The 18663-nt window shown below is 48.7% G+C and overlaps 1 long non-coding RNA gene across 1 annotated transcript; it reads left to right on the forward strand.

Moving 5' to 3' along the window:
• Positions 1-6609: 6609 nt before the first annotated feature.
• On the forward strand, positions 6610-18428 carry LOC121170872. The gene is made up of 6 exons (XR_005886064.1): positions 6610-6647; positions 11097-11141; positions 12725-12766; positions 14567-14604; positions 16596-16633; positions 18360-18428. It is a non-coding gene; the product is annotated as an uncharacterized LOC121170872 (long non-coding RNA).
• Positions 18429-18663: the final 235 nt, after the last annotated feature.

An 18663-nucleotide genomic window follows, 5' to 3' on the forward strand; every position in this document is an offset into this window, starting at 1 on the left:
GGAACTCCCCTCCATTCTGGAGCCTTTGCTCTCCTCATACTTAACAACAGCTTCATGCAACGGGAGAGCCACGCACGCAGCAGCCAGTGTCAGGACCCAAACTCAAAGAAGCGGCTGACGTGAAGCAGTGGTGTAGCTCCATCCTTGAAGCTATCTTCGCACCCATGTCTGCTCATCGGGCAGTGCCTAATGCTATCCTAAAGGTGCCTCTCTCAGAAAGGTCAAGGAGCCCCCTCACCCCCCGGTAGGAGAGAGTGATGCCTGGGTGGACTCGAATCTTGGTCCTGCTTGAAAGGCTGTGATGGGAGACTATTCCCTAGCACTCAAGCAACCCCAATAGAGATTCCTCCCTCTCCCTGGGAAAAGAAGTTGAAGGGAACGGGAGAAGTGCCTTGGCCCAGGCTGGGTGACATGGAGCCAGCCTGTTCTCCTAGGATGCAATGCACGCACTATTTCTGAACGTGCTTCAGACATCTCAGGAATCTCCACCTCAAAGATGGTGGCAGGAAGATCTGTGAGACTGTGTGTTGCTGTTTGCAGATGCCACGTTGGGTGTGTTTTATGCAAGTATTCTCAGAGGCATTGTTGTTTTGTTTCCTTTCAGACACCTCAAAAGTGACTGATTTGCCTATTTGTGCTGATGCAGGTAGGAAATAAGAGCTGGGGCCTCCCGGGGGAACCTGATGCCAAGCTGGAGCTTGTTGGGGGCACCTCTGCCAACTGTGCCCTTCCCTGCAGTGACTCAAGGGTGCCCATAGCAACGGGTCTGAGAATTCCCTTCCATGGTCACTACCGATTCAGGACCTGAACTCGAAAGGTTCCTGTGTCCTAGGAGATGGCCTGAGTTCCATCCAAGGGATGTGCAATTGCACTGAGACCAAGGATGCATGGGAGACCTCGCCCATGGACCAACTGGACGCCCTCTGACATGATGTGCAAGGGCTCTTAGCTTTGCTCAGACACAGTGCGATCTGGTTGCCATCCTTCCATGCTGTGTGGCGTTGTGTGCTTGAGGGTCCATCCGAGTCTGCCAGAGATGCCTTGTCGCTGCCCTTGGGCTTTGTTTGCTGGCTCTTTGTGGCAGCCACGGACCATGTTGCCACAACCTCCCTGTGCAAGCAGGCTCCCCTGTTGAGGTGGCTCAGAACTGTGCAGGGCAGAGCAACTGCTCTGGCTCGAGAGCAGTCCGTGCGTGCCAGCAAGCAAGACAGGGGTCATCTTGTTTTATGCTGGGTGTCCATGGCAAGACAGAGTGGCGCTCTTGTACTGAGGAGAGCCAGCCATGACGTGCTTCCTTAGGAATGTCTTGGTGTCATGGCATAGCGTCTGGCCAAGTTCCATTCTGTCTACATGACTTTCCTACCTTGTATTGCACTGGAGAGTGGGTGTCCAGCAGAGACCCAATTTCATAGCGTAGAATTGCCCTCGTGGCCACTGGCCCAAACAGATGGTTGGCATCCTAGTGTGTTTCCTTGGCTCCCCTGGGAACGAAGAGCAAGTAGGAACTCCCCTCCATTCTGGAGCCTTTGCTCTCCTCATACTTAACAACAGCTTCATGCAACGGGAGAGCCACGCACGCAGCAGCCAGTGTCAGGACCCAAACTCAAAGAAGCGGCTGACGTGAAGCAGTGGTGTAGCTCCATCCTTGAAGCTATCTTCGCACCCATGTCTGCTCATCGGGCAGTGCCTAATGCTATCCTAAAGGTGCCTCTCTCAGAAAGGTCAAGGAGCCCCCTCACCCCCCGGTAGGAGAGAGTGATGCCTGGGTGGACTCGAATCTTGGTCCTGCTTGAAAGGCTGTGATGGGAGACTATTCCCTAGCACTCAAGCAACCCCAATAGAGATTCCTCCCTCTCCCTGGGAAAAGAAGTTGAAGGGAACGGGAGAAGTGCCTTGGCCCAGGCTGGGTGACATGGAGCCAGCCTGTTCTCCTAGGATGCAATGCACGCACTATTTCTGAACGTGCTTCAGACATCTCAGGAATCTCCACCTCAAAGATGGTGGCAGGAAGATCTGTGAGACTGTGTGTTGCTGTTTGCAGATGCCACGTTGGGTGTGTTTTATGCAAGTATTCTCAGATGCATTGTTGTTTTGTTTCCTTTCAGACACCTCAAAAGTGACTGATTTGCCTATTTGTGCTGATGCAGGTAGGAAATAAGAGCTGGGCCTCCCGGGGAACCTGATGCCAAGCTGGAGCTTGTTGGGGGCACCTCTGCCAACTGTGCCCTTCCCTGCAGTGACTCAAGGGTGCCCATAGCAACGGGTCTGAGAATTCCCTTCCATGGTCACTACCGATTCAGGACCTGAACTCGAAAGGTTCCTGTGTCCTAGGAGATGGCCTGAGTTCCATCCAAGGGATGTGCAATTGCACTGAGACCAAGGATGCATGGGAGACCTCGCCCATGGACCAACTGGACGCCCTCTGACACGATGTGCAAGGGCTCTTAGCTTTGCTCAGACACAGTGCGATCTGGTTGCCATCCTTCCATGCTGTGTGGCGTTGTGTGCTTGAGGGTCCATCCGAGTCTGCCAGAGATGCCTTGTCGCTGCCCTTGGGCTTTGTTTGCTGGCTCTTTGTGGCAGCCACGGACCATGTTGCCACAACCTCCCTGTGCAAGCAGGCTCCCCTGTTGAGGTGGCTCAGAACTGTGCAGGGCAGAGCAACTGCTCTGGCTCGAGAGCAGTCCGTGCGTGCCAGCAAGCAAGACAGGGGTCATCTTGTTTTATGCTGGGTGTCCATGGCAAGACAGAGTGGCGCTCTTGTACTGAGGAGAGCCAGCCATGACGTGCTTCCTTAGGAATGTCTTGGTGTCATGGCATAGCGTCTGGCCAAGTTCCATTCTGTCTACATGACTTTCCTACCTTGTATTGCACTGGAGAGTGGGTGTCCAGCAGAGACCCAATTTCATAGCGTAGAATTGCCCTCGTGGCCACTGGCCCAAACAGATGGTTGGCATCCTAGTGTGTTTCCTTGGCTCCCCTGGGAACGAACAGCAAGTAGGAACTCCCCTCCATTCTGGAGCCTTTGCTCTCCTCATACTTAACAACAGCTTCATGCAACGGGAGAGCCACGCACGCAGCAGCCAGTGTCAGGACCCAAACTCAAAGAAGCGGCTGACGTGAAGCAGTGGTGTAGCTCCATCCTTGAAGCTATCTTCGCACCCATGTCTGCTCATCGGGCAGTGCCTAATGCTATCCTAAAGGTGCCTCTCTCAGAAAGGTCAAGGAGCCCCCTCACCCCCCGGTAGGAGAGAGTGATGCCTGGGTGGACTCGAATCTTGGTCCTGCTTGAAAGGCTGTGATGGGAGACTATTCCCTAGCACTCAAGCAACCCCAATAGAGATTCCTCCCTCTCCCTGGGAAAAGAAGTTGAAGGGAACGGGAGAAGTGCCTTGGCCCAGGCTGGGTGACATGGAGCCAGCCTGTTCTCCTAGGATGCAATGCACGCACTATTTCTGAACGTGCTTCAGACATCTCAGGAATCTCCACCTCAAAGATGGTGGCAGGAAGATCTGTGAGACTGTGTGTTGCTGTTTGCAGATGCCACGTTGGGTGTGTTTTATGCAAGTATTCTCAGAGGCATTGTTGTTTTGTTTCCTTTCAGACACCTCAAAAGTGACTGATTTGCCTATTTGTGCTGATGCAGGTAGGAAATAAGAGCTGGGGCCTCCCAGGGGAACCTGATGCCAAGCTGGAGCTTGTTGGGGGCACCTCTGCCAACTGTGCCCTTCCCTGCAGTGACTCAAGGGTGCCCATAGCAACGGGTCTGAGAATTCCCTTCCATGGTCACTACCGATTCAGGACCTGAACTCGAAAGGTTCCTGTGTCCTAGGAGATGGCCTGAGTTCCATCCAAGGGATGTGCAATTGCACTGAGACCAAGGATGCATGGGAGACCTCGCCCATGGACCAACTGGACGCCCTCTGACACGATGTGCAAGGGCTCTTAGCTTTGCTCAGACACAGTGCGATCTGGTTGCCATCCTTCCATGCTGTGTGGCGTTGTGTGCTTGAGGGTCCATCCGAGTCTGCCAGAGATGCCTTGTCGCTGCCCTTGGGCTTTGTTTGCTGGCTCTTTGTGGCAGCCACGGACCATGTTGCCACAACCTCCCTGTGCAAGCAGGCTCCCCTGTTGAGGTGGCTCAGAACTGTCCAGGGCAGAGCAACTGCTCTGGCTCGAGAGCAGTCCGTGCATGCCAGGAAGCAAGACAGGGGTCATCTTGTTTTATGCTGGGTGTCCATGGCAAGACAGAGTGGCGCTCTTGTACTGAGGAGAGCCAGCCATGACGTGCTTCCTTAGGAATGTCTTGGTGTCATGGCATAACGTCTGGCCAAGTTCCATTCTGTCTACATGACTTTCCTACCTTGTATTGCACTGGAGAGTGGGTGTCCAGCAGAGACCCAATTTCATAGCGTAGAATTGCCCCCGTGGCCACTGGCCCAAACAGATGGTTGGCATCCTAGTGTGTTTCCTTGGCTCCCCTGGGAACGAACAGCAAGTAGGAACTCCCCTCCATTCTGGAGCCTTTGCTCTCCTCATACTTAACAACAGCTTCATGCAACAGGAGAGCCACGCACGCAGCAGCCAGTGTCAGGACCCAAACTCAAAGAAGCGGCTGACGTGAAGCAGTGGTGTAGCTCCATCCTTGAAGCTATCTTCGCACCCATGTCTGCTCATCGGGCAGTGCCTAATGCTATCCTAAAGGTGCCTCTCTCAGAAAGGTCAAGGAGCCCCCTCACCCCCCGGTAGGAGAGAGTGATGCCTGGGTGGACTCGAATCTTGGTCCTGCTTGAAAGGCTGTGATGGGAGACTATTCCCTAGCACTCAAGCAACCCCAATAGAGATTCCTCCCTCTCCCTGGGAAAAGAAGTTGAAGGGAACGGGAGAAGTGCCTTGGCCCAGGCTGGGTGACATGGAGCCAGCCTGTTCTCCTAGGATGCAATGCACGCACTATTTCTGAACGTGCTTCAGACATCTCAGGAATCTCCACCTCAAAGATGGTGGCAGGAAGATCTGTGAGACTGTGTGTTGCTGTTTGCAGATGCCACGTTGGGTGTGTTTTATGCAAGTATTCTCAGATGCATTGTTGTTTTGTTTCCTTTCAGACACCTCAAAAGTGACTGATTTGCCTATTTGTGCTGATGCAGGTAGGAAATAAGAGCTGGGGCTCCCGGGGGAACCTGATGCCAAGCTGGAGCTTGTTGGGGGCACCTCTGCCAACTGTGCCCTTCCCTGCAGTGACTCAAGGGTGCCCGTAGCAACGGGTCTGAGAATTCCCTTCCATGGTCACTACCGATTCAGGACCTGAACTCGAAAGGTTCCTGTGTCCTAGGAGATGGCCTGAGTTCCATCCAAGGGATGTGCAATTGCACTGAGACCAAGGATGCATGGGAGACCTCGCCCATGGACCAACTGGACGCCCTCTGACACGATGTGCAAGGGCTCTTAGCTTTGCTCAGACACAGTGCGATCTGGTTGCCATCCTTCCATGCTGTGTGGCGTTGTGTGCTTGAGGGTCCATCCAAGTCTGCCAGAGATGCCTTGTCGCTGCCCTTGGGCTTTGTTTGCTGGCTCTTTGTGGCAGCCACGGACCATGTTGCCACAACCTCCCTGTGCAAGCAGGCTCCCCTGTTGAGGTGGCTCAGAACTGTCCAGGGCAGAGCAACTGCTCTGGCTCGAGAGCAGTCCGTGCATGCCAGCAAGCAAGACAGGGGTCATCTTGTTTTATGCTGGGTGTCCATGGCAAGACAGAGTGGCGCTCTTGTACTGAGGAGAGCCAGCCATGACGTGCTTCCTTAGGAATGTCTTGGTGTCATGGCATAGCGTCTGGCCAAGTTCCATTCTGTCTACATGACTTTCCTACCTTGTATTGCACTGGAGAGTGGGTGTCCAGCAGAGACCCAATTTCATAGCGTAGAATTGCCCTCGTGGCCACTGGCCCAAACAGATGGTTGGCATCCTAGTGTGTTTCCTTGGCTCCCCTGGGAACGAAGAGCAAGTAGGAACTCCCCTCCATTCTGGAGCCTTTGCTCTCCTCATACTTAACAACAGCTTCATGCAACGGGAGAGCCACGCACGCAGCAGCCAGTGTCAGGACCCAAACTCAAAGAAGCGGCTGACGTGAAGCAGTGGTGTAGCTCCATCCTTGAAGCTATCTTCGCACCCATGTCTGCTCATCGGGCAGTGCCTAATGCTATCCTAAAGGTGCCTCTCTCAGAAAGGTCAAGGAGCCCCCTCACCCCCCGGTAGGAGAGAGTGATGCCTGGGTGGACTCGAATCTTGGTCCTGCTTGAAAGGCTGTGATGGGAGACTATTCCCTAGCACTCAAGCAACCCCAATAGAGATTCCTCCCTCTCCCTGGGAAAAGAAGTTGAAGGGAACGGGAGAAGTGCCTTGGCCCAGGCTGGGTGACATGGAGCCAGCCTGTTCTCCTAGGATGCAATGCACGCACTATTTCTGAACGTGCTTCAGACATCTCAGGAATCTCCACCTCAAAGATGGTGGCAGGAAGATCTGTGAGACTGTGTGTTGCTGTTTGCAGATGCCACGTTGGGTGTGTTTTATGCAAGTATTCTCAGAGGCATTGTTGTTTTGTTTCCTTTCAGACACCTCAAAAGTGACTGATTTGCCTATTTGTGCTGATGCAGGTAGGAAATAAGAGCTGGGGCCTCCCAGGGGAACCTGATGCCAAGCTGGAGCTTGTTGGGGGCACCTCTGCCAACTGTGCCCTTCCCTGCAGTGACTCAAGGGTGCCCATAGCAACGGGTCTGAGAATTCCCTTCCATGGTCACTACCGATTCAGGACCTGAACTCGAAAGGTTCCTGTGTCCTAGGAGATGGCCTGAGTTCCATCCAAGGGATGTGCAATTGCACTGAGACCAAGGATGCATGGGAGACCTCGCCCATGGACCAACTGGACGCCCTCTGACACGATGTGCAAGGGCTCTTAGCTTTGCTCAGACACAGTGCGATCTGGTTGCCATCCTTCCATGCTGTGTGGCGTTGTGTGCTTGAGGGTCCATCCGAGTCTGCCAGAGATGCCTTGTCGCTGCCCTTGGGCTTTGTTTGCTGGCTCTTTGTGGCAGCCACGGACCATGTTGCCACAACCTCCCTGTGCAAGCAGGCTCCCCTGTTGAGGTGGCTCAGAACTGTCCAGGGCAGAGCAACTGCTCTGGCTCGAGAGCAGTCCGTGCATGCCAGCAAGCAAGACAGGGGTCATCTTGTTTTATGCTGGGTGTCCATGGCAAGACAGAGTGGCGCTCTTGTACTGAGGAGAGCCAGCCATGACGTGCTTCCTTAGGAATGTCTTGGTGTCATGGCATAACGTCTGGCCAAGTTCCATTCTGTCTACATGACTTTCCTACCTTGTATTGCACTGGAGAGTGGGTGTCCAGCAGAGACCCAATTTCATAGCGTAGAATTGCCCCCGTGGCCACTGGCCCAAACAGATGGTTGGCATCCTAGTGTGTTTCCTTGGCTCCCCTGGGAACGAAGAGCAAGTAGGAACTCCCCTCCATTCTGGAGCCTTTGCTCTCCTCATACTTAACAACAGCTTCATGCAACGGGAGAGCCACGCACGCAGCAGCCAGTGTCAGGACCCAAACTCAAAGAAGCGGCTGACGTGAAGCAGTGGTGTAGCTCCATCCTTGAAGCTATCTTCGCACCCATGTCTGCTCATCGGGCAGTGCCTAATGCTATCCTAAAGGTGCCTCTCTCAGAAAGGTCAAGGAGCCCCCCCCCCCCCCGGTAGGAGAGAGTGATGCCTGGGTGGACTCAAATCTTGGTCCTGCTTGAAAGGCTGTGATGGGAGACTATTCCCTAGCACTCAAGCAACCCCAATAGAGATTCCTCCCTCTCCCTGGGAAAAGAAGTTGAAGGGAACGGGAGAAGTGCCTTGGCCCAGGCTGGGTGACATGGAGCCAGCCTGTTCTCCTAGGATGCAATGCACGCACTATTTCTGAACGTGCTTCAGACATCTCAGGAATCTCCACCTCAAAGATGGTGGCAGGAAGATCTGTGAGACTGTGTGTTGCTGTTTGCAGATGCCACGTTGGGTGTGTTTTATGCAAGTATTCTCAGAGGCATTGTTGTTTTGTTTCCTTTCAGACACCTCAAAAGTGACTGATTTGCCTATTTGTGCTGATGCAGGTAGGAAATAAGAGCTGGGGCTCCCGGGGGAACCTGATGCCAAGCTGGAGCTTGTTGGGGGCACCTCTGCCAACTGTGCCCTTCCCTGCAGTGACTCAAGGGTGCCCATAGCAACGGGTCTGAGAATTCCCTTCCATGGTCACTACCGATTCAGGACCTGAACTCGAAAGGTTCCTGTGTCCTAGGAGATGGCCTGAGTTCCATCCAAGGGATGTGCAATTGCACTGAGACCAAGGATGCATGGGAGACCTCGCCCATGGACCAACTGGACGCCCTCTGACACGATGTGCAAGGGCTCTTAGCTTTGCTCAGACACAGTGCGATCTGGTTGCCATCCTTCCATGCTGTGTGGCGTTGTGTGCTTGAGGGTCCATCCGAGTCTGCCAGAGATGCCTTGTCGCTGCCCTTGGGCTTTGTTTGCTGGCTCTTTGTGGCAGCCACGGACCATGTTGCCACAACCTCCCTGTGCAAGCAGGCTCCCCTGTTGAGGTGGCTCAGAACTGTCCAGGGCAGAGCAACTGCTCTGGCTCGAGAGCAGTCCGTGCATGCCAGCAAGCAAGACAGGGGTCATCTTGTTTTATGCTGGGTGTCCATGGCAAGACAGAGTGGCGCTCTTGTACTGAGGAGAGCCAGCCATGACGTGCTTCCTTAGGAATGTCTTGGTGTCATGGCATAACGTCTGGCCAAGTTCCATTCTGTCTACATGACTTTCCTACCTTGTATTGCACTGGAGAGTGGGTGTCCAGCAGAGACCCAATTTCATAGCGTAGAATTGCCCCCGTGGCCACTGGCCCAAACAGATGGTTGGCATCCTAGTGTGTTTCCTTGGCTCCCCTGGGAACGAAGAGCAAGTAGGAACTCCCCTCCATTCTGGAGCCTTTGCTCTCCTCATACTTAACAACAGCTTCATGCAACGGGAGAGCCACGCACGCAGCAGCCAGTGTCAGGACCCAAACTCAAAGAAGCGGCTGACGTGAAGCAGTGGTGTAGCTCCATCCTTGAAGCTATCTTCGCACCCATGTCTGCTCATCGGGCAGTGCCTAATGCTATCCTAAAGGTGCCTCTCTCAGAAAGGTCAAGGAGCCCCCCCCCCCCGGTAGGAGAGAGTGATGCCTGGGTGGACTCAAATCTTGGTCCTGCTTGAAAGGCTGTGATGGGAGACTATTCCCTAGCACTCAAGCAACCCCAATAGAGATTCCTCCCTCTCCCTGGGAAAAGAAGTTGAAGGGAACGGGAGAAGTGCCTTGGCCCAGGCTGGGTGACATGGAGCCAGCCTGTTCTCCTAGGATGCAATGCACGCACTATTTCTGAACGTGCTTCAGACATCTCAGGAATCTCCACCTCAAAGATGGTGGCAGGAAGATCTGTGAGACTGTGTGTTGCTGTTTGCAGATGCCACGTTGGGTGTGTTTTATGCAAGTATTCTCAGAGGCATTGTTGTTTTGTTTCCTTTCAGACACCTCAAAAGTGACTGATTTGCCTATTTGTGCTGATGCAGGTAGGAAATAAGAGCTGGGGCTCCCGGGGGAACCTGATGCCAAGCTGGAGCTTGTTGGGGGCACCTCTGCCAACTGTGCCCTTCCCTGCAGTGACTCAAGGGTGCCCATAGCAACGGGTCTGAGAATTCCCTTCCATGGTCACTACCGATTCAGGACCTGAACTCGAAAGGTTCCTGTGTCCTAGGAGATGGCCTGAGTTCCATCCAAGGGATGTGCAATTGCACTGAGACCAAGGATGCATGGGAGACCTCGCCCATGGACCAACTGGACGCCCTCTGACACGATGTGCAAGGGCTCTTAGCTTTGCTCAGACACAGTGCGATCTGGTTGCCATCCTTCCATGCTGTGTGGCGTTGTGTGCTTGAGGGTCCATCCGAGTCTGCCAGAGATGCCTTGTCGCTGCCCTTGGGCTTTGTTTGCTGGCTCTTTGTGGCAGCCACGGACCATGTTGCCACAACCTCCCTGTGCAAGCAGGCTCCCCTGTTGAGGTGGCTCAGAACTGTGCAGGGCAGAGCAACTGCTCTGGCTCGAGAGCAGTCCGTGCGTGCCAGGAAGCAAGACGGGGGTCATCTTGTTTTATGGTGGGTGTCCATGGCAAGACAGAGTGGCGCTCTTGTACTGAGGAGAGCCAGCCATGACGTGCTTCCTTAGGAATGTCTTGGTGTCATGGCATAGCGTCTGGCCAAGTTCCATTCTGTCTACATGACTTTCCTACCTTGTATTGCACTGGAGAGTGGGTGTCCAGCAGAGACCCAATTTCATAGCGTAGAATTGCCCTCGTGGCCACTGGCCCAAACAGATGGTTGGCATCCTAGTGTGTTTCCTTGGCTCCCCTGGGAACGAAGAGCAAGTAGGAACTCCCCTCCATTCTGGAGCCTTTGCTCTCCTCATACTTAACAACAGCTTCATGCAGCGGGAGAGCCACGCACGCAGCAGCCAGTGTCAGGACCCAAACTCAAAGAAGCGGCTGACGTGAAGCAGTGGTGTAGCTCCATCCTTGAAGCTATCTTCGCACCCATGTCTGCTCATCAGGCAGTGCCTAATGCTATCCTAAAGGTGCCTCTCTCAGAAAGGTCAAGGAGCCCCTCGGTAGGAGAGAGTGATGCCTGGGTGGACTCGAATCTTGGTCCTGCTTGAAAGGCTGTGATGGGAGACTATTCCCTAGCACTCAAGCAACCCCAATAGAGATTCCTCCCTCTCCCTGGGAAAAGAAGTTGAAGGGAACGGGAGAAGTGCCTTGGCCCAGGCTGGGTGACATGGAGCCAGCCTGTTCTCCTAGGATGCAATGCACGCACTATTTCTGAACGTGCTTCAGACATCTCAGGAATCTCCACCTCAAAGATGGTGGCAGGAAGATCTGTGAGACTGTGTGTTGCTGTTTGCAGATGCCACGTTGGGTGTGTTTTATGCAAGTATTCTCAGAGGCATTGTTGTTTTGTTTCCTTTCAGACTCCTCAGTTTGTTTCTTCGATTTCCCTATTTTTGCCGATTCAGGTAGGAAATAAGAGCTGGGGCCTCCCGCGGGAACCTAATTCCAAAAATCTCTTGTACCGTTTGTGCTCTCAGTATTGCTCTTATCCTTGAGCTTATATGCTTATTGCAATATCTTATTTCTCCCCCATTGCATTTGTAGTGGCGTCCTCTTAATTATGCATCCTTGCCACTGATAAGCATAGTCAGGCTTCTGAATGAACATGAGTACCAATATTTCTTATCCTTTCCCTTGTGAATTTCTGAATGCAAACTGGTTTATCATAGCATTCTTGGCTTTACGAGGTTTGTGTTCCTGATGCTTGAGAAAATGTATTCTGACCACCATGGTGCAATGAACTGGTCCAGTCCTGTTTGCGTGTTTTGTTCCTTCGAATTGTCTGGGTCAGATCCAGTGATCTGGTTCCATTCCCTTCCTCTGTCGTAACATGCAAGGGCAGTATTTTTTTCTTGCATCTTTTTTGGTTGTTATGGTTTTAGATACATTTTTGTTATATGCATCTATCTGCATTGATATTACCCTTTCCTGAGTAAAATTCCAATTCGTTTCTGTTTTGTTTTTGTTTTGCTTGGTTCTGCTTGGAATACTGAAACTTCCCCATATTCTGATACATTTCATATTGTAAGATTTATGTATTTCCTGTGAAGATGAAATACACAGTAACCACATTTGTAAATCACGTGGATGCAAAGTCACGGTGTGGTTGAGTCCTCTAAGTTTCCTTTCTGTCCATCTCTCCTTGTTTGCCTCTGAGCACAGTTAACCATAACAAGCCTAAGATTGGCCAAGGATCCTGTAGTAGTACTGATTTTGGGTGGAGATAAACCTTGTTTCTGTTGTCGAATGTGAGCCAGAAACCTTTGAGATGAATCTGCTTTGGTCTTCCTGCACAGTAATTGTGACAGCATCCCTTGAATGGGTCTCATTAACATGATGGAGAAAGAGTTATGATATGCACTAAGAGAGGACGCAGAGGCCAAGTTTGTGAACGCCCATATGGCTTCTGCACTCCGTGTTCTGGGTTTCAACAGGATGGACAGGTTTTGATGATTTATAATATCTTTCATTATCTGTAACATTTTATAACCCTGACATGCAGGGTTGCATCAAGCCAAACGTTACCACAGTTTTTTTTTTTTTCTGGATCTGTAGATGCCCTGTTTCTGCACAGGAGGGATGGAATCCTCTGGTAGAGAATGGTCCCCATTGCATGGATACCAAGAACATAGTATGATTTGGCCAAAACTACCCAAAAAACCTGCTCCCATTTGAATGACTTAACATAGAAAATGCTTGTTTCAAAGCAGCTAGGCCTAGTGCAGGGGGCTGTTCTTAACCCACAAACAGTACTAATACGGGGATCCTACTTGTCAGAATGGCTTGAATGGGCAAACCAGTGTGGCCCAGTGTGGACGATATGTACACACAGCATTGTGCTAATGTGCAGTGCATTTTCATTTTCTGAGCACGCTTCAGAAACCTCATGAGTCTCAACTTAGGAGATGGTGGTGGCATGCTGAATGAGACTGGGTTGCTGTGTTACGCAGATGCACTCAGGTGAATTGTTGTTTTCTTTTTCCTTCAGAATTTAACTCCAACACTCAGCTGGGAATGAGCACAGACCCAGGTATGGAAAAAGAGCTGGGGCACCCCAGGGGAAGTGGTGCTAAGCACAAGCTTATTGGGGGCACTTAGATCATCCTGTCCTGTCCTCTGCCCAGTGAATGACTGAAGGGTGCCCAAAGCAATCTCTCTGAGAATTCCCTTTCATGTTCACTACCATTTCGAGACCTTACCGCAGAGGGTTCCTTTTTTCTGAAGTATGGCCTGAGTTCCACCAATGGCTACTGGATGTGCCAACTCTGCCAAGGTCATGGGTGATACCCATGTGCCCCTTGGAATGTGCTCAGAAAGAAGGTGCATGGGCACATTTCCTTGGGTGCAATTCAGTCTAGGTGTCATCCTTCGTGCAGCATGGTTGCAGATACTTTAGGGTGCATAGTCCATTGATGTACAACTGACACTGTGGTCCCTGAGCTGAGGCAGTGGTGCTGCTTCCCTCAGAGACAATGCAGGTGCATGGTCCATGATAACAGATTCTGTAATTTTACTCATCCTTGTAATTATGGCTTTTGTAAAAGGAAATTGCATTGTTTTCAGACAAAAATGACATCAGGGACAGTAGGGAAGCATGTGAGAATTTAAAATAGGTCTTTCTTTGTCTTAAGTATACTAAATCCGTGAATCATTTTCCAATGATATATGTTGCTATGAACTGTGATGAATCCAAAATCATGTAAATCTGCTATAAACATGTATCTTATTTGAATTCAAGATACCTTCTTTGCCAGCCATCTGCTGCTGAGAAGGGAGTGTTGCTAGAACATACTCCGAAATATGTTTGGTGTTTGTTCACCAGAAACTTGACACTTGAATGGTGGTGTGACACAGTGCAGAGAATCATGGCTGAAAAGAAAGTGCCGCAGACCCGAGTGAAAAGGGGGCAGATCTGTTGTTCTGACCTGTGCACTCCCAGCATTGGCTGTGCGCTCCTTTCATTTCCTAGGATCTCCTTTTCTGTCCTTTATCAATATTTTAGCAGAACATAAAGTGGCTGCTTTTTCACAAATGTTTACATTTGTATTTCCCAACTTCTCTTGATTCATTTGGTCTCTATCTGAGGCAGGTAGAGTTCCTTAAAGACAATTGCTTTAGAGGCGTACCCATGGAGGCAACCACTTTCCTAAGGTGGTAGAGAAACAGTTTCACAGTGGCATGGGACCTGTCAGCCTTCCTCACCTGGGTTAATTCCCTGGTTTTGTGCAGGATTGACCAATTTCTGGATGGAGACTTGGTTTTGTGTCCTGGAAACCAAGACAGCAGTCACCTGTTCTGTCCTTGATCCACCACAGCATGGAGTGGACACTCATCTGCCTCCCAGGACCCCTAATTTCCTCTATTACTTTTCTTTGTGAAACTGTAAGGGGCAGTTCTTAAAACACAAAGCAATACCAGTAATGGATTCCATCTCCAAAAATTATTTGTATATGAGTGTTGTGGCCCCAAACTGGTTGACATCTCCCTGTCAAACTCTCAGAATGCTTTGAAAAGACTTTTCATCATGGAGCCTTGCCAATGTCATCAGTCTCTCATAGGAGACTGTGAAGTCTGGGTGTATGAATATTTGTGATATTGTTCCAGAATGTGGATTTGGGTCTTTTTTCTGAAAAAGAGATTTGAGATTTTCAAAATTATGAACTGTGTTATCGTGGATAAGTTTTCATAAAGTGTTTCGTATGCTGGCAGTCTCATAAACACCCACAATGTGAGAATAAGTCGGTGGTGCAAAAACATTGTATTCCAGGATTCAGTTGGTTAAATGATATTTGGAAACACTAAGAATTCTTTTCCCTCCCATTTTCAACAGGCGATGTCCTGTCAGGATGGAGTCTGATGTCTTGTCAGGTATGTTGACCGAACACATTATTTCCGTGCCAATTGGTGACTTCTGTCCCTTGATCTCTTAGTCACTACAGAGTCAGCATGCTTCCTTAGCATTTCCTTTCCTTTTCCTTGAGCTTGCTTTAATGTAACTCAAAAGGCAACTCCATCAAAACTTACATGTTTGAGTTCTCTAGCTTCATCTGAGGAGTTCTCCGGGGAGAATCAGCCAGGAGGCACCCAAACTGAGACCGTGCTGGGTTTACTGTTTCCCTGTCGCTTGTTATGGAGCACTAACAGCGCTGTCAGCTTCTTTGCCACTTGATTTCTGTCCCTTGTCTTTTGCTTTATCAAAGTGGGCTGTGATGCCAAGTACAAAAATGCTATCATTGACAAAAATGTAAAATCTAAAAATAAATGTAGCATACAGGCTTTTTTCTCTCCAAAAAGTATTCAGGCTAGGCATCAAGTTCTCATCAAGCAGTAACTGTGTAAACTTACCTCTGTTGTGTCTCAGAAGCCACACGAGTGTTTATCGGGTTTTGATGGTTTTTTTCACTGACACTCAAGGTTGAAATGAGTATATTGTCTTCAGCTAGACTGAGAAATCTCCAGGCTTTGCTGTAGCAGGAGAAATAATACCAACACTGCCATCAAGATCAGTGTCACATAGAATGGCTGACCAAAGCTTTTGAGTGGGAGCTGACGCCTGACCTGGGCATGGGCCCATCCGTGTCTAGTGTGCTCTGACCTCCAGAAGAGTGCAGTTGGCATGTTCTTTAGGACTTTACTTCTCAGTCACTTCCTTTTACCTCATATTAGGGACTACTTGTTCTCAAATGCTTGCATACGTTTTACAAGCGTTGCTGAAAATCTTTGTCCATCACCAGTGGATGGGATTCCGTAGGAACACACGCTCCAGTGGAACGGAACCATTTTGCTTCAGGCTCTTCAGCTGTTGTCTTGCAGTTGCATACTAAATGGACACACTGCAAATGACCAGATCCATCCAGCTTATCTGCCTTTATCCTTCTGTGTTGTTGTAGTGTAACCCCAATTCTTTCTGCACAAATGGTGTTCAAAGATAAAAATAAAACATTTTTAAAAGGAATCCAGGATACAAATATACTTTTGTTAAAGAAAAACTTTAAATCTACCTATTGTAATGTGTACTACCCTTAATTTTTTGGCCTGAGATCTCAGAAATCTGATGAAAATCCTCAGTATCAGTGCATAATGCTGGGATTCAGAAAATTTATTTTACCACTGTCCAATACTTAGACGAATCTATTTCTGTAAAAATTTTAAATAAAGTTTCATTTTCCTGCAGCAAAATAAATAAATACCCATTGGGTCACCACCCATTGTTTGAGAACACTGATTGTACAAGCATCATCCACTGAGAGAGGAAACCCGGCCTGCGCTTCATCTCGGGAAGCTTGTCCATGAGGCCCCTAAACAGAGTCATTTTGCTTGCATGCTCTTCTATCCTGAGCCAGGGCCTGCCTTGCTCCCAAGAGATGCCCTCCCAGCATACTCACCAGGAAGGGAGAAGCCTCTTGAGCCCAGGCAGGCCCGGGCCCAGCTCACCACATGGTCGCGATGGCTGGAGCCAGGACCCCAAGCATGGAGTCTGACCAACAGGCTGCTGCAAGTTCCTTGAGCTCTCAATGGAACACCAGTGGACACTGGCACTTTCCCAGTTATCAGACCATTTGGTTTTTCTTTACCTTTGTTCCTGTTGGGGTAAGTGTAAGTCATTAATACCAATGATATTCAAGAATGAAAGAATAATTAGAAACATTTTTTCTCAAAAGTTATTAAAGCCATGAGCCTTTTTCTTAGTATACATATTTTAATAAACTAATCTCAGAAAATAATCAGAAAAGTATCACTCTGCAATAGGAACTGGTACTGCTTGGATTTTGAATAAGTTCTTTCACTGCGATCAGATATGGAGTTGGATGTGTGATCCACAAGTATTGACAATTTTTGTTTTGTTTTTTCTTCAACAGATCATGTAATGTAGCTGCCGGAATTGAGCCCGAGCCAGGTATGTTGAACGACCAAAAGCTCCCAGTGTCAAACAAGCCTAGCCTGGTTCTGTATGATCCTACAGGTGCCATCTGTCCTCTGCCCTCTGTGTTACTAAAAAGCTGGTTTAGCATAATTGCTGGATACTCTCTGTGTTCCAGTCGAAGGATTACTTTTTCAGCATGTTTCATTTTTCTAACTTTGCTTGAAATCTTAAGTTTCTAACTGTAAAGTGGCGCAGTGTTTTGGTAGAGAATTGTACATGTGGCACCTAAACTAAGACTCCTGTCGCTCCTCATGTTTCTCTAATGCTGGTTGTCAGTAGAACACTGAATTTGCAGTTTACAAGCCACTAGTTTTTTTGTTTTGTTTTGTTTTGTTTTGTTGTTGTTGTTTTTTGTCCTCACTCTGGCTTTTCCAAGGAGTAGCTCTACCTCTGGGGACACAATGTGACATTTGAGTACAAAATTTAAAATGTGTGAGTAAGTGTGCGATAGGAAGCCACTTTGGGCCAGAAGGTATCAACTCATCTTCTCGTCAGCTTGTTCCTGGTGAATTGGAAACCTTAAAATCCTCATCACGAGGATCATGGGTATATTGTACTTTGGTCAAATTATTATTTTTTTTTATTGCTCTCAGATGTTGATACAAGACTGTTGCTTGAAAATATACTAAGAAAATGACTTGTTTTTCGTTAGCAGAGGGAATTAAGCTACACATGCAAACCAGAGAAGCTCAAGTGTAATCAATGACCAGTTAGACAGTGTGAGATGGTGTCAGCCTGAGTGCAGCATTGGCCACCCATGCTCCTCAGAGTTACTGAAGACAGGAGCCGATTGGCATTGTTCCTTATTTTTAAAATTTGCTATGCACATCATTTAACCTCACACCAAGAACTACTTTTCTTCTAGAATGATTACATTAAAAAAAAGTTTGCTTGACATCTTCTTTTTCTGTCCATGAAGAATGAATGGAATTCTTTGGACAAAATTGAGTTAACAAAACTAAAACAACCATTTTGTTTCAAGTGATCCTATGATTCATTGTCTCATAGTTGTACATTGAAGGGGAGCATGCTGAGCTGCCAGGTCCCTTCAGTGTGTCCTTGTGTTTTTGCATTAGAATATGATAATGTGAGTGTTTTGTACAAATACAGAATTCAAAGATAACCTATGTAGGGTGAATTTTGAACATGAATTCATTTGGGATCAGAAAGGACTAAGTATCCATTTTTTCTCGCAACTTGTATTTTTCTTACATGTTCTGCAACCCATGAACATCATCATGCTGAGTGCTGTGATGGTTGGATTTATAATTATCTTTTCACTCTTTGACACTGAGACTTTAAAACTATCCTAAAAAAGCTTTAGTCATTTTTTTCTTGGATGGATTGATAACACCACTCCCAGATCTGATCACACTCAGTTTCAGTGGTTGACCTGAGTCTTCTGTTAGAGAGGATCCCGGAGTGACCCTGGCATGCCCGCCGCCATGGCCTCTGCCCTTTGTCCTGTCAGTCACTGAAGGCTTCATTTGGCGTGAGTCTTTAGGACTTCTTTCCTTACCTTCCCTGCAACAGTTCTAACTGCTACTCCTCAAACTGCTGATGATTGGCAGTGGTTTGATAGTCCCTTCATGGCTTACAGGAAATCTTTAGAGAAAGTCCTTAAAGCAGGATTCAGGATGCTTCCATACTCTGAGATGATTATTAACCACAACAATCTTTCTGGTTTTTTCTTCAACAGAAAAACATCCTGGCAACTTGGAAGACCAAATGATTGGCAAGAAGGCTCAAGAAATCCTACGGGCAGAAGACACATCTAGTAGGAGCCACACCGCTCTTCTGCTCCGCCTGTTTAGTTTTTAGTATTTTCCACACTTTTGTATGTCTAATTTTCTAAATTCCAATATGAAGCCAAACTCTGTTTTTAGGAAAAAATGCAAAAATTCAAAATTGAGATGAAATTTATGCCCAGAAATAACCAAATGTTTTTGTTAACCAACAGCATATAGGAATCACTACAAACTCAGTTTTTTCTTTTAGCATTG

This window comes from Ochotona curzoniae, unplaced genomic scaffold (genome assembly GCF_017591425.1).
Source record: "Ochotona curzoniae isolate NIBS_2020 unplaced genomic scaffold, NIBS_Ocur_1.0 scaffold_2476, whole genome shotgun sequence".
Classification (NCBI taxonomy): domain Eukaryota; kingdom Metazoa; phylum Chordata; class Mammalia; order Lagomorpha; family Ochotonidae; genus Ochotona; species Ochotona curzoniae.